The sequence below is a fragment of the Micropterus salmoides genome, unplaced genomic scaffold (genome assembly GCF_014851395.1).
Source record: "Micropterus salmoides isolate LMB-PRFRI ecotype aquatic unplaced genomic scaffold, ASM1485139v1 Ms_hic_scaffold_7, whole genome shotgun sequence".
Lineage (NCBI taxonomy): Eukaryota > Metazoa > Chordata > Actinopteri > Centrarchiformes > Centrarchidae > Micropterus > Micropterus salmoides.
Window position 1 is genome coordinate 2,665,625 of NW_024044459.1, and position 12,412 is coordinate 2,678,036.

Below are 12,412 nucleotides of genomic sequence, written 5' to 3' on the forward strand. Positions count from 1 at the left end.
TCACCCAGCAGACCAGGGATCAAGTCCCATTTGAAACCAAGTCAATGTGAACTTGTTTTAAATTAAATAACGTTATGTAGCTGACCTACATTATGTTCCATGGCTTATGACTCATTCTTATCTGAACCCCAACCATGATATTATCCTAAACCTAACCATGTGCGCCTGTCACTGGGCTGGTACTTTCCAACAATCACATATGTCGTTTTGAGAATGATTTGCAATCGATCAGTTTTGTCATGAGGATGATCTGATTTTAAACGGAAATGGCCTGTGCATTATGTAGTAAAATATGCTCTTCAGAGTTTTCATCCAAATGGCCTCCTTTTTAATTCGTTTTGATTTTTTCTTCTATATAGCTCCAATTCATAACAGAAGTTATCTCATTATACTTTTCATACAGAACACATAATAGATATAATAGAATCTACTCTTTGTAATAACCTTTTTAAAGGTTTACAGCCATATATTCCTAAAATGATTTTCATACATAAAGCCAGATTTTGAACATAATTATCAGCCTCCTTTTATAACAGGGTAAAAACAGATCCAAGATTTGCACAGTCAGCCTCCACATTAGGCAGGCAGCACTGACCACCACACTCTGAACTAGTCCCGCGCCTTCTTCCTCTCACACTCCACCCCTATTGCCATATTAATTATATGTGTAAGCACAAATCAGTCTATTCTGGATATTCTTGGCAGTAAAACACATGTACACAAGACAATGCAGCAGTTGTTACTTTTGAAACCAGTAGCAGTGGATGCAACAAGACCACCCTGGCATCACACAGAAATGTTGCTGTGGTGTCTATCAATTAAAACCACCCTTTAGTCTTAATTATCTTTATAACTTGTGACTCTCACATTATTTGGGTTATAGGTCGGGTTCTAGCTTTGTTGTAGTATACACTGGGGATGCTGGGAACATGTACCCATCCCTTTTTGAAAGCATAGTTTGTTAAAATTGCACCTAAAAATGTTAACAAAGAAATGAAAACGCTGAGAAAGGTTTATTTGCACAAGAAAACATGCAGTGCAATTTAAAGATCGAAAAAACAAATGTGCATTGTTAAAAAATAGTAACTTTAGGCTAAAAAAAACAAGCTACTTATTAAAAAATGACAAGTGCTGATCAGTCAAAATTCTTGACACAGTTTCTTCTTGTCCAAGTTTACCTTTCTCTTCCTGTGAACATGTCATACAGTCACACTGTTGAGTTGGTTTCATGAAATCTTGTTTCTAAAAGTATGCAGCATTGAAGCAACAAGGCAGTTTAATCTAACATCTAAAGGTAGATGTGGCATTGTTTGATTGACATGGTGTTGCAAGTTTGGATGTGATAGGTCATTCATATCCACCCATTACATTTCCTGAAATTGCATATGCTGAATACTGTTTAAACGTTTTTTCATTTAAGTCCTTATGTCCCCACCATTATTCAACACAAAGTGACGCCCTCGGGTTATAGACATGCTAAATACCTATTAATGATTCATGATTTAATTAATGATGCCACATGGATGCTACTATTACTGCAGTGACATTTTCTATTCAACGATGACCAAGAAAAAGTACAATTTTTAACAACGTGGTTCCAAACCTTTTTGTCTTTGTGACCCTCAAAATTCAATAATGCCCACTTATCACATATGGGTGTGGGTTTAGATTGTGTTTCTTTGTTTGTATTAGGTTTGTCTTATTTGCAGGATTTTAAAACTAATTTATCAACTTGTGACAGTAACTTTGAGGTTACTGACTGCAGTGACTACTGAGCACTTCCTTTAGGCGGCAGTATTTTAAAACAGCAAATATTTCTATTTTATTATGTATCAAATATTTAAGATTATTCAAAAAGACACACTGAACAAACACAGCAACAACCTAATCCTGTTCAGTCATGATGTCTCAATTCTGTTCTCATCCCAACCAATGTTTCAAAGGATTGTGTAAAAGTATCTGTCAGCATGAGCAGAGCAGCAGGGTTTTTCTGGTGGAACAAGTTAAGCGCCTGACAAAACATTTTGATGATTGTAAAGTCATCTAGCCTATACCATATAAAGAAGTAAGCGAAGCAAACACCACTGTGAGAAAATGCTTTGCAAAAGAAAACAAATAAATATTAAATAAACAAATTAAATATACAATGTTAATGATTAAGATAATAGTTTATTCAGAGATCATGGTTCACCTGCTTACTGTGACTTTTTACCTTAATTCAAAGCAAACATACTAATTATGAATTAACTACGAGTCATAGGATTTATTCAAAGATCTTTGCACTGGTGAGAATGAGGCAGAAAGTCCCATTTGCTTTTCTATTGAACATACTACAATTTGCAAAAATGAAACAAACAGTTTTACAAATTTATAAGGGTTGCATGGGCAGGCATTACGGAGGGACAGGGGGAGAGCACTTGTGCTATTATACATGCATCACAATGCAATTTTAAGTTTCCAAAGCTTATAATAAGACATCATGGTTTTTATTGGGTTTTTGATCACCTATCACCTATAGGTTATAATTTACTGACCTTAAACCATTAAATCTGTGTGTCAGATAATCTGTGACAGGGCCATATAAGAGATATACCTCAGATATGTTCGTTTATGTTTTTTATTATCGAGCTGCAGGCTTTCTGCTGTCACAGTACAGGTGGATTTTCACTCATGCCGCCGGCCTGTGCTCCCCTCCCAGCCGCGTGTGTTTTTGAATGGTATCCCTGCAGAGGGGCGGGGTAAGGCCTTCTGGCATTCCAAAGGGCGGGGCCTAATGTTGGAGACCCGTGCTGCATTCATGTGATATCCAAAAGATAGGAAATCCAGGAAACAATATCTTTCTTTCTCAGTTTCCAACTCCAGTCTACAGTCTCCTGGCAAATAGATTTGGTGTTACACTTGCATTCAGCACAGAGAGGCAGTGTAGGCCTAGAGAATGGTAGGCCTAGCCAGAAAAAGGACACGCTTCATAACAAATAGGCTAGACCTAATTAAAAACGTTGTGGTCGTAAAATAGGCTAGCCTACATAATAAGAAACATAATTAATATCTGTTTTGTTGTTGGGTTGAGCTCAATTTCTTTGCAGCCTATTTAGTGTAAAAACACTGATCAACTCACCAAAGTCACAGTAAACTCCATGTTACTCTTCTAAATTGCAATGTTTTAAAAGTTTCCGCGAACTGAATCCACCATTAACGCATGGGGATCAAACTGCAACAACATATCACTCCGCGATGTGTAGCCTACGTTGTAGCTCATTATAGTACGTAGGCTAAACATAGCAACATGCCAAAATGGCCTTTCTCTGTACGGCAGGGGTAGGTACTGCACTCCTCTCAGGGTGAAGGCTCCAGCAGCGTCGGGTTCGACAGTTCTGCCGTGTGTCACTGCCTGCAGGAGCCTAAACTCCACAGCCAGCAGAGACACGTTTTGTTGCGCTTCTTGAAGTTTAATTGCTCGATTGCCCGTTTCTGTCTGTGAGTGCACAAACCAACAGTAACCTTCCTTTCGCAGCCGCAGTGCAAAGCCGCCAGTAAAAGGGTTAAACTGGGAAGGTACTGGACCACACATGTCGGTAGGAGCTGGGCACTGACTAAACCAGTTTAGTTCAATCAGAGCTCCATTTAGCCCGGGACAGGCCAAACTAATGGACTTGACAGGATTACCGCTGTGAATAAAACTATAAAAAGCCAAAAAATAATTCCTATACAGCCCCCACAACGGGGGATTTTAGTGTCAATATGTCCGATTTAATTATTTTTAACGAATTTCATAACGCCATGGCCTGAAATATTGCTTAAAATTATTTAGCCTAGTTAATTTTCTAATATTAGAACTACTGTTTTTAACCTCTGTAGATGAACAAAGACAATAAGGCTATTTGTTTTTTTGATTCTCTTCTGACAACTATTTGTATGCCTTCATCAGATTTATTCTAAATGGTTAACACTGTGTAGGCCTTATAAAGATGTTTGCATTATTTCTTTTGTCACTGAAAGTGAAAGAATAATTGTTTTCCTGAAGTAGTTCTTTCTATATGCCTAAACAAATTATTACATGCCTACAATGAGTAAATGACACTCAAATGATGTATTTTTTGATAAAAGAAATTCTACTTGTACTTTTCATATTTTAAATAGGCCCATATAAATATATTGCCTATTAGTAGTCTACTTTTATGAAAAGATATAACCAATAGGCCCATCATTATCACTGCAGTCTGTATCAAAAGTGCAAATGAATCTCAAATGAAACTAGCATAAATGGTTGTGTTTAAATTTATACATGAACAAAAAAGAGGAAAATGAGAGATTTCTGACTATCTTTAAGTTTGTGTTAATTATTTGGCAGCCATGGGAATGTGGAGCTGTGTCCTGAAGATCTAATTTATTTAGAATTTGCCACATTAACTTCTTCATAAATTTAAACATAAAGACAGTTACAACCAAGTGACCATTTGCCTAAACTCGGTTATGTTTTAGCAGATTTTAACAGGAATCATCATATCTTATCACACACTCCTGAGCCTCCTACAAATGTCAACATTTCCACTAAAGCTTAATTTAAAATATTTTAGTTTATGGTTAAAACAAGAACTAGTTCCTTGCTTTTAATAAAACAGTTACTTCTATTGAATCATAAACAAAATATGAATTAAATATGAACTGTGGGATCTGTCTTTTACTTGTGTATTGGAATGCTGAATTGTTATTCTTCAATCATACAATCTGTGCAATCACAATTTAAATATTTATTTTACTTCTGTTTCTAAGTATTAGCAGTCAGTAACAAACGTAAAAGTAGTCAAGGGAAGATAGTGATCATTTATTAATACATTAACATATAAACAGCAGCTTTTTGATATAGCAGCTGGTGCAGGTGGACCCCAGTCTGGCAACTGCATTATACCTGTGGCCAAATTTATGTGCTCATGATGTGTTTTGCATGCAAAATCTCTGTGAAGTAACAATAACTTCAGCTGTCAGGTAAATGTAGTAGAGTAAAAATTTTAAGTTGCATAAAATGGAAAAAACAAACAGCAAAACAATGTAATCCAATGCGACACTCAAGTTATGCGCAGTTATGTTCCACATGACATGGATGTGATGCAGCACAGCACAGAGCTAGTGGTGGAAGAAGAACTGAGATCCTTTAGATAAGTAGCAAGTAGCAATACCTCAGTTTAAAAATATCCCATAAGTCCTGCATTCAAAATTTAACTTTCAATCAAAGTACAGAAATATTTTGAGAAACATGTGCTTGCAGTATCCAAAGTAAAAACTCTTCATGACAGGGTTAACACCTAACACTGAAGAAGCATAAGAAGCTGCCATCCAAGGCTACAATAGTGCCCCCTGTTGAAACAGTCGGCTTGCCACTGGCTTCGATTAGTAATTATTTATTTGAGGGAAATCATTGAACTTATAAATGTATCAACACTTACTAACAGTATGTGGCAGTTTTACACAAGTTGTAAGTGCTGTCAAAGTCTTATTTACATTGATGCCACCTGTAAACTACACCGGCATTTGAAGGGGGAATCACACAAAAAAATAACATAAAATAACAAAATGTTATTGAGTTATTATGAATGAGTTATTAACAGTTGTCTGATGGGTCAGGCTCGCTCGGACAGTCCCGTGACTTCTGACCCTGACTCAGTCAGAGACTTTTACGATGTCTGACCATATAAAAAATATTTGTCTGGACCATGGTCTGACATGAAAAAAGATAAAAAATGACTCCAAGAAGAGAGGAGTCAAGAAGATAAGGTATTTAAGATGGTAATGGTTGGAAAAGTGTCACAGGTAAACACAGCTCCTAATGTTGGTGAGTGTAAAGTGGGTGTAATATGTTACCTTCTGCATTTAAAAATGAAGTCAGTGTTTAATTAATTTCTTTATTTCACTGCAGGTCCATCAACCACCTCTAGTCCTGGTGCAGAAAATGATAATGTCACACAAGAAGCTGACAACCTGTAGATATAGCTACATTTCCCCCTTGTTGCCGTTCCCTGTCCTACATCTAATCTGTCAGGCCGGGAGTGTATATTAGTGTATATTGTCTTGCATATAATATCGTAAGGATTTTGTGCTGAGAACACAAGTCATTTTCAATTTTCATTTTCCCCCCTAATTTTCATTCCATGGCCATTCCTTCAACCTCCACCTGTACCTCCACCTTTGGTATCATCCATGACATGTCAACATACTAAAATTAATAATTTTCTGTGTTAATCATCCCCAAAGGTTCCTGTGCCTATTGAAGTGGAGAGCAGTACCATCATGCTTTCAAACACACTTAGCTCTCCAGTTTTTACTCCTCCAGTGGATCCAGCTGATCAGTCCTTAATGACTAATTACACATTCACCATGGTGAGCAGGGGACCAGCACAGGTTGACAGAGACTTCACATTTCCAAAAAGACACTCAAACAATCAAAGACTTCACTATCATGACATGTTCAGATCACTCATAAATGGTGAAAAAGTTCAGAGAAACTGGTTGACATAGTAAAATTCATGCTGTCTACTGTTGTGTTGTTTTTGTGTCTTAAACTCTTGTTTGGCTGTTATTTAAGTTTTATCTTTGGCCAGTGATAATCACTTTATCAGTCTTTTTATGCAGCACCAAGTTCATCAGTGTTGACCTGGTCTTGGTCATCAGCTTGGTAACATATTTTTCCTGTTAGACATCAAACAGTAACAGTTATTGTTTTTCATCAAAATCAACTTTATTTAGTAGGTTTACAAATACAAGAAATTTCCCTTGTATTTTGGTGCTAAACTATAAACATAGCAGTTTGAAAAATCTAAGAAAAATGAATCAGGTCTTTCTTAAAAACTAGAGATGTTGCTTCTGTGCCATATATAGTGAGTACACACGACAGTTAGAGGGGCCTCCAACAAAATTTTGATTTGGGCCCATTAGTATTTCCTTTAGAAATACCAAATGCACATTTTTTTTACTTGCTTGTTTATTTTATCAATATATACTTTTAAATCAAAATATCTTTTTAAACCTATCAATTTATTAATTGATTATAATAAAACGCTGTAAAAGTCTACAATTATTTTGATGGCATACCCAGTCCATACATGAGAAGTTGAAAAGTTCCCAAAACATGCTAGCAAGTGGAAATTGAGTTAAGATTTGTTTGATCAAGGATATTAGTTGCATTTTATAAACAGTTTATAAAAAAAGCATTATGAAAAGTAATACTTATATATTTCACTGGTGTCCTGTGAAATGAGCCTCAACAAAAGAATAAGAAAGCATAGTGAATGATTTCAATTTGGGTTTAAACATTGTTCTGTTCATTTTATAGGAAAACAGAAAAAAATCTGTTGCAAGTCAAAAGAGAAAGAAAATCTAAAGCTGCTGTCAGGCACTGGTTTGAAATGTCATTGTTTTGTCAGGTTTTTTTCCTGCTGGTAGTTGGTAAGTTTCAATAGCATATAACCAACTATCATTTGCACGTTTGTTTTTGTTCCACAGACAATTAAATGACAAAATAAGCCAGGGTATTCCCTGTGAAGACGGCATGGTAAAACAGACAAAACGACTATGTCCGCTGGAAAAGACCTATAAAATACCTATATGACCGTTTCCCAAAATGACATATGAGCATTGGCATGTACCAGTCCAGTGACAGGCGCATCAGACTTTAGGTAGCCTTCTTTACATTAGACATGATGTTTAACACGTAGTAAATGTGAAACAGTTGTAGTTTGGAACAAGTGCTAATATTAGCTAATACACTGCAACTACTAAATTGCAAGTTATGTGTTTCCCCTCTGCAGTTGTTTGTTTACATAGAGACTAATGTTAGCTAGTTGGCAGGTATAAGCTAACAGAAGCAGTTGTTCCAATGGACCAGCAAAACGTCAAATAGAAAGTGAACTTTAACCTGCCTGGTTCGAGGAGAGAAAACAACTGCAGAGAGAACTCGGTACCTGCTGTTTGAGAGTTCCCAGTGAAGCTGTAGAAACCATTGCCTCAGGTTTGCAGTGACACCAGAAGTTTCGGAGTGGACGAGAGGAGAGCTAGGTCAGAAAGAGTCATGTTCCCCTTCGAGGGAACTCGAACTGCATCGGTTACGACACTATGGGAACGCCTCTAGGCATAGCAGGTCTGAACGTGAATGAAATCACTCCAATCCTATTGGTTTGTTGCTAGAATGGTAAGGTGTGACGGAATAACCGGAGGAGTATAAAGCACACCTGTACACACTCATCATTAGCTTTTTTCTATTCAGCAGGCGCTCTGTATGTTGTTTGAAGAAAGCTCCAGTCCTACAAGCAGTGTGTCTTACCTGAAGAAGAAGTCTACCAGCATGTCCGGCAACCAGATGTACAGAAGGTGTGTTTTTTCTTGCCCTCGGTACATCACGGATGGAGATTCTCATGAGATGTGTGTCTCATGTTTGGGGATGGAGCACGCCCGGGCAGCTCTCGTTGCGCCCGTTGCGAAGCCCTTTCCGTGTGGGTACTGAGGTACAGCATGGCTCTCTTTTCCAAGGATGGCCGGATGTGTCATCAGGCAGCGCCCGACTATGACGTGCTGCTGGAGGTGGTGACTAGAGCCGTGGCTAAGCTCAACATCAACTGGCCACAGGAGGAGCAGACACCACAGGCTAGTGGTAAGCTTGATGAAAGGTTTCTTAAGCACCACGTGCCACCTCCACGCCGGTCTCTGCCATTCTTTCCTGATTTACATGATGAACTGAGTAAATCATGGGGCAGACCCTTCTCTACACAGCTTTCCACACCCCGATCACTGAACTACAGTAATGTGATGGGGGTTAGGGACCATGGTTATGGGAGGATGCCTCGGGTGGAGGATGCGCTTGCGAGCTATCTCTCCCCTCGACTTGCGTCCTCCCTGGAGAAGCCGGCGTTACCCTCCAAGCCATGTCGCACCACATCTACGCTCGTGGGGGAGGCGTACATGGCAGCGGGCCAGGCAGGTGCGAGCTTGCACACCATGGCGGTGTTTCAAGCCTACCAAGCCGACCTGCTACAGGAGATGGTTCAGAGGGAGGGTCCCTCTGAGGAAGATCTGGCGGAGCTTCGCAGAACCACGGAGCGTTAGACGCAGGGCGAAGCGTTCCGCCAGTACCTCCCTCGCCAGTCTGGACCCAAGGCAGCTGAGGCTGCCAGGCGTATGTCCCTTCCCTCTACGAGCTCCTACAGAGAGGAGAGGAAGCAGAGTGTTGCTTCTCGGGGGCCCCCCCAAGGAGCTGGGGCAGCGAGACGGCGCTCTCACCCTCAGCCTTCTGAGAGACGCGATCTAAGGACCGTCATCCAGTCCCGACAGAGCTCAGGGAAGAACGGGGTAGGGGAGGCTTTCTCCCCTCCTGCACCCCCCCCCACCCCCGGAGGCCGACCGAGGTCCCCTCCGCCGTGGCAACGGGTGATGTTATCCCGCCGTTTACACGTCGGGACGCACCTGCCACCATCGAGTCCACGCCGTACTGCCTGCCCCGAGGGTCTGCAGTCAGGCGGCGTTTAGACTCACTCACCGTGGATCTTCGGCGGCTCTCCCCTGCCGTTCTGGGGCTTCAGGGGTCCACCAGAAGATCACACGAGACACCGACCACCAGCCCCGAGGCGCCCACCCAACGGACTACGTTCCTAATGGTAGTATGGGATTCGACAACGATGCGGGCACAATTGTCTCCGGCACGTGTCGACACCATATTGGCTGCCGTGAAAGGGGTGAAGTTAGGCCACGCCATCACTATAAAACACTTTCAACGAGTGTTGGGTCTCCTGGCAGCTGCGTCCACCGTACAGTCCCGACAGAGCTCAGGGAAGACCGGGGTACAGACTGGCGCGTCAGATCCTCCTGTGGTCCCAGCAGAGGTTACTATCGCTCAGGGCGATGTATCTCCCGGGGACGCAGAATCAGGGAGCAGACCTGCTGTCGAGGCAGGGGCTGAGGCCCGGGGAATGGAGACTTCACCCCGAAGTAGTGGAGCTCTTGTGCGGAGAGTTCGGCCCCATAGACGTGGATCTGTTTGCGTCTCAAGAGACTACGCACTGCCCGCTATGGTTTTCTCTCGTTCCTCCAGCCCCGTTGGGTCTGGACGCCATGGTACATTCGTGGCCGAGGCTACGTCTGTACGCTTTTCCCCCAGTCGCTCTGCTCCCGAGGGTTCTGGAGCGGGTCCGCCAGGACAATGTTGGCCTACTGCTCGTAGCCCCGTTCTGGCCAACCCGGGTGTGGTTCTCGGACATCATGTCGCTCCTGGACGGCCCGCCGTGGCAGGTCCCTCTGAGGAGAGACCTGCTGTTCCAGGCGCAGGGCCGCATTCTTCACCCTTGCCCCGCCGTATGGCGGCTGTGGGTCTGGCCCCTGAGGGGGCACAGTACCCAGAGGCGGGTATAACAGCCGGAGCAGTCGAGACCCTCCTCCTCTTAGTCGTGCCACTTTATTGCACACAGGGGCAGGCGGGGTTTTCGGCACGGTTTAGTGGGTATCTCGTTCCCATAGTGTCGTAACCGACGCAGTTCGAGTTCCCTCGAAGGGGAACGTCTCAGGTTACGTATGTAACCCTGGTTCCCCGAGAAGGGGAACGAGACACTGCGTCGGCCCGCCGCACCTCTCTCCCCGCCTGAAGCGCCTGCTTCATAGTTTAAGCTAATGATGAGTGTGTACAGGTGTGCTTTATACTCCTCCGGTTATTCCGTCACACCTTACCGTTCTAGCAACAAACCAATAGGATTGGAGTGATTTCATTCACGTTTAGACCTGCTACGCCTAGAGCCGTTCCCATAGTAACCGTAATAGTATCGTAACCGACGCAGTGTCTCGTTCCCCTTCTCGGGGAACCAGGGTTACATACGTAACCCGAGACGTTCTCTTCGGTAACAAATGGTGACAGGAAGTTGAAACTGAAAACCAGTGACAAAGAAAAAAAGAGTGGCATAAAGAAAAAGTATAAAGATTGAATGTTTTAATGGCAGGGTTTCCATTTTCAGTTCTTGTTTTCAATTCCAAATTTTATTTTCAAAAATAATAATAGTAATAATAATCTTTATTCATAGATTAATTTTCAAAACAATGTTACAATGTGCTTTCACAAGAGCAATTAAACACATCAAACAAATAAGAAGATGCATGGTAAAAGCAGGAAGAAACTTAAGAATACAGATTAATACACACATAAATACAGTTAAGAGAAAAAAAGATAAATAATTAAAATCAACTAAAATCAGGAAAGTATGTTTTAAGAAGGGATTTAAAAGAGTTCACTGACTCAGCCATCCTGATTTCCATGGGCTGACTGTTCCAGAGCCTCGGGTGCCTGACTGCAAACGCTTTGTCCACTTTAGTTTTCAGTCGAGACTCCGGAACAAACAACAGACCTCTGCCCGAGGAACTCAATGTACGTGCTGGTGCGTATGGGACTAAAAGTTCAGAGATAAAACAGGCAGTGAGGCCATGAAGACCTTTAAAAGTAACAATAACATTCTGAAACATACCGGGAGCCAGAGTAATGAAGCTCAGACAGTGGTGATGTGATCATATTTTCTTGTTGCTGTCAAACCAGACACCAAGAATTTTAGCATCTCTGTTTTGTCTGATTTCAGCTGGAGGAAATTATTTGACATCCAATTTTTATAATCACAGAGGCAATCGGTAAGTGAACTCAGCATTCCTGGGTCTGTGGATCTGTGGATCAACGGGCAGGTACATCTGTATGGTCATCAGCGTAAACATGAATAGAGACAACATGTTTCTGGATAATGTGTCCAAGGGGATGCCGACCCCTGAGGCACACCATATTTAACCGAACATAATGAAGAGACATACAGTAGTTATTCACAGAGACACATAACCTCCTATTGGACAGGTTGGATGAAAAACATTCTAAAGCAGTAACAGAGAGTTGTGCCCAGTGCCTTAAGCTGATGATACATGGAGCAACTTTTAGAGCAATGGTGCTGGGCAATGTTGCCGTCAATGGTAATGAGTAAAGATTACTACCGTAGTCCCCTTCCCCCATCACTCCACCACCCTTTCCCGCACCACCGCTATCTGTTCAAAACATAGTCTGACTTGCCACCAGCAACATTGCCCAGCAACATTGCTCAAAAAGTTTCCCCGTGTATCATCAGCTAAAGTGTGTCTAAAATAATGTTGCGATCAATGTTGTCAAATGCTGCGCTAAGGTCCAGGAGTACAAGGACTGAGCACATGCCATCATCAGCAGACATTAAAAGGTCATTGGTGACTCTAAGCAGGGAGTTCTCTCTATTTTCCAGTGTGCAGAGCAGTTGTTTGTATACAGTTTCTTCTAAAATCTTTGATATAAAAGGTAATTTCGAAATTGGTCTAAAATGTTAAGGGAGGGATTCAGACCAGGCTTTTTTAATAGTGGGTTCACACAAGCTGTTGGCAATCA

At 41.7% G+C, this 12,412-nt stretch overlaps 1 long non-coding RNA gene across 1 annotated transcript; it reads right to left on the reverse strand.

The window, feature by feature from the left end:
• Window positions 1-2,247: 2,247 nt before the first annotated feature.
• LOC119892375 lies at window positions 2,248-3,487 on the reverse strand. The gene is made up of 2 exons (XR_005442546.1): window positions 3,119-3,487; window positions 2,248-2,873 (listed from the first exon to the last, which is right to left on the reverse strand). It is a non-coding gene; the product is annotated as an uncharacterized LOC119892375 (long non-coding RNA).
• Between the last annotated feature and the right edge of the window lie 8,925 nt (window positions 3,488-12,412).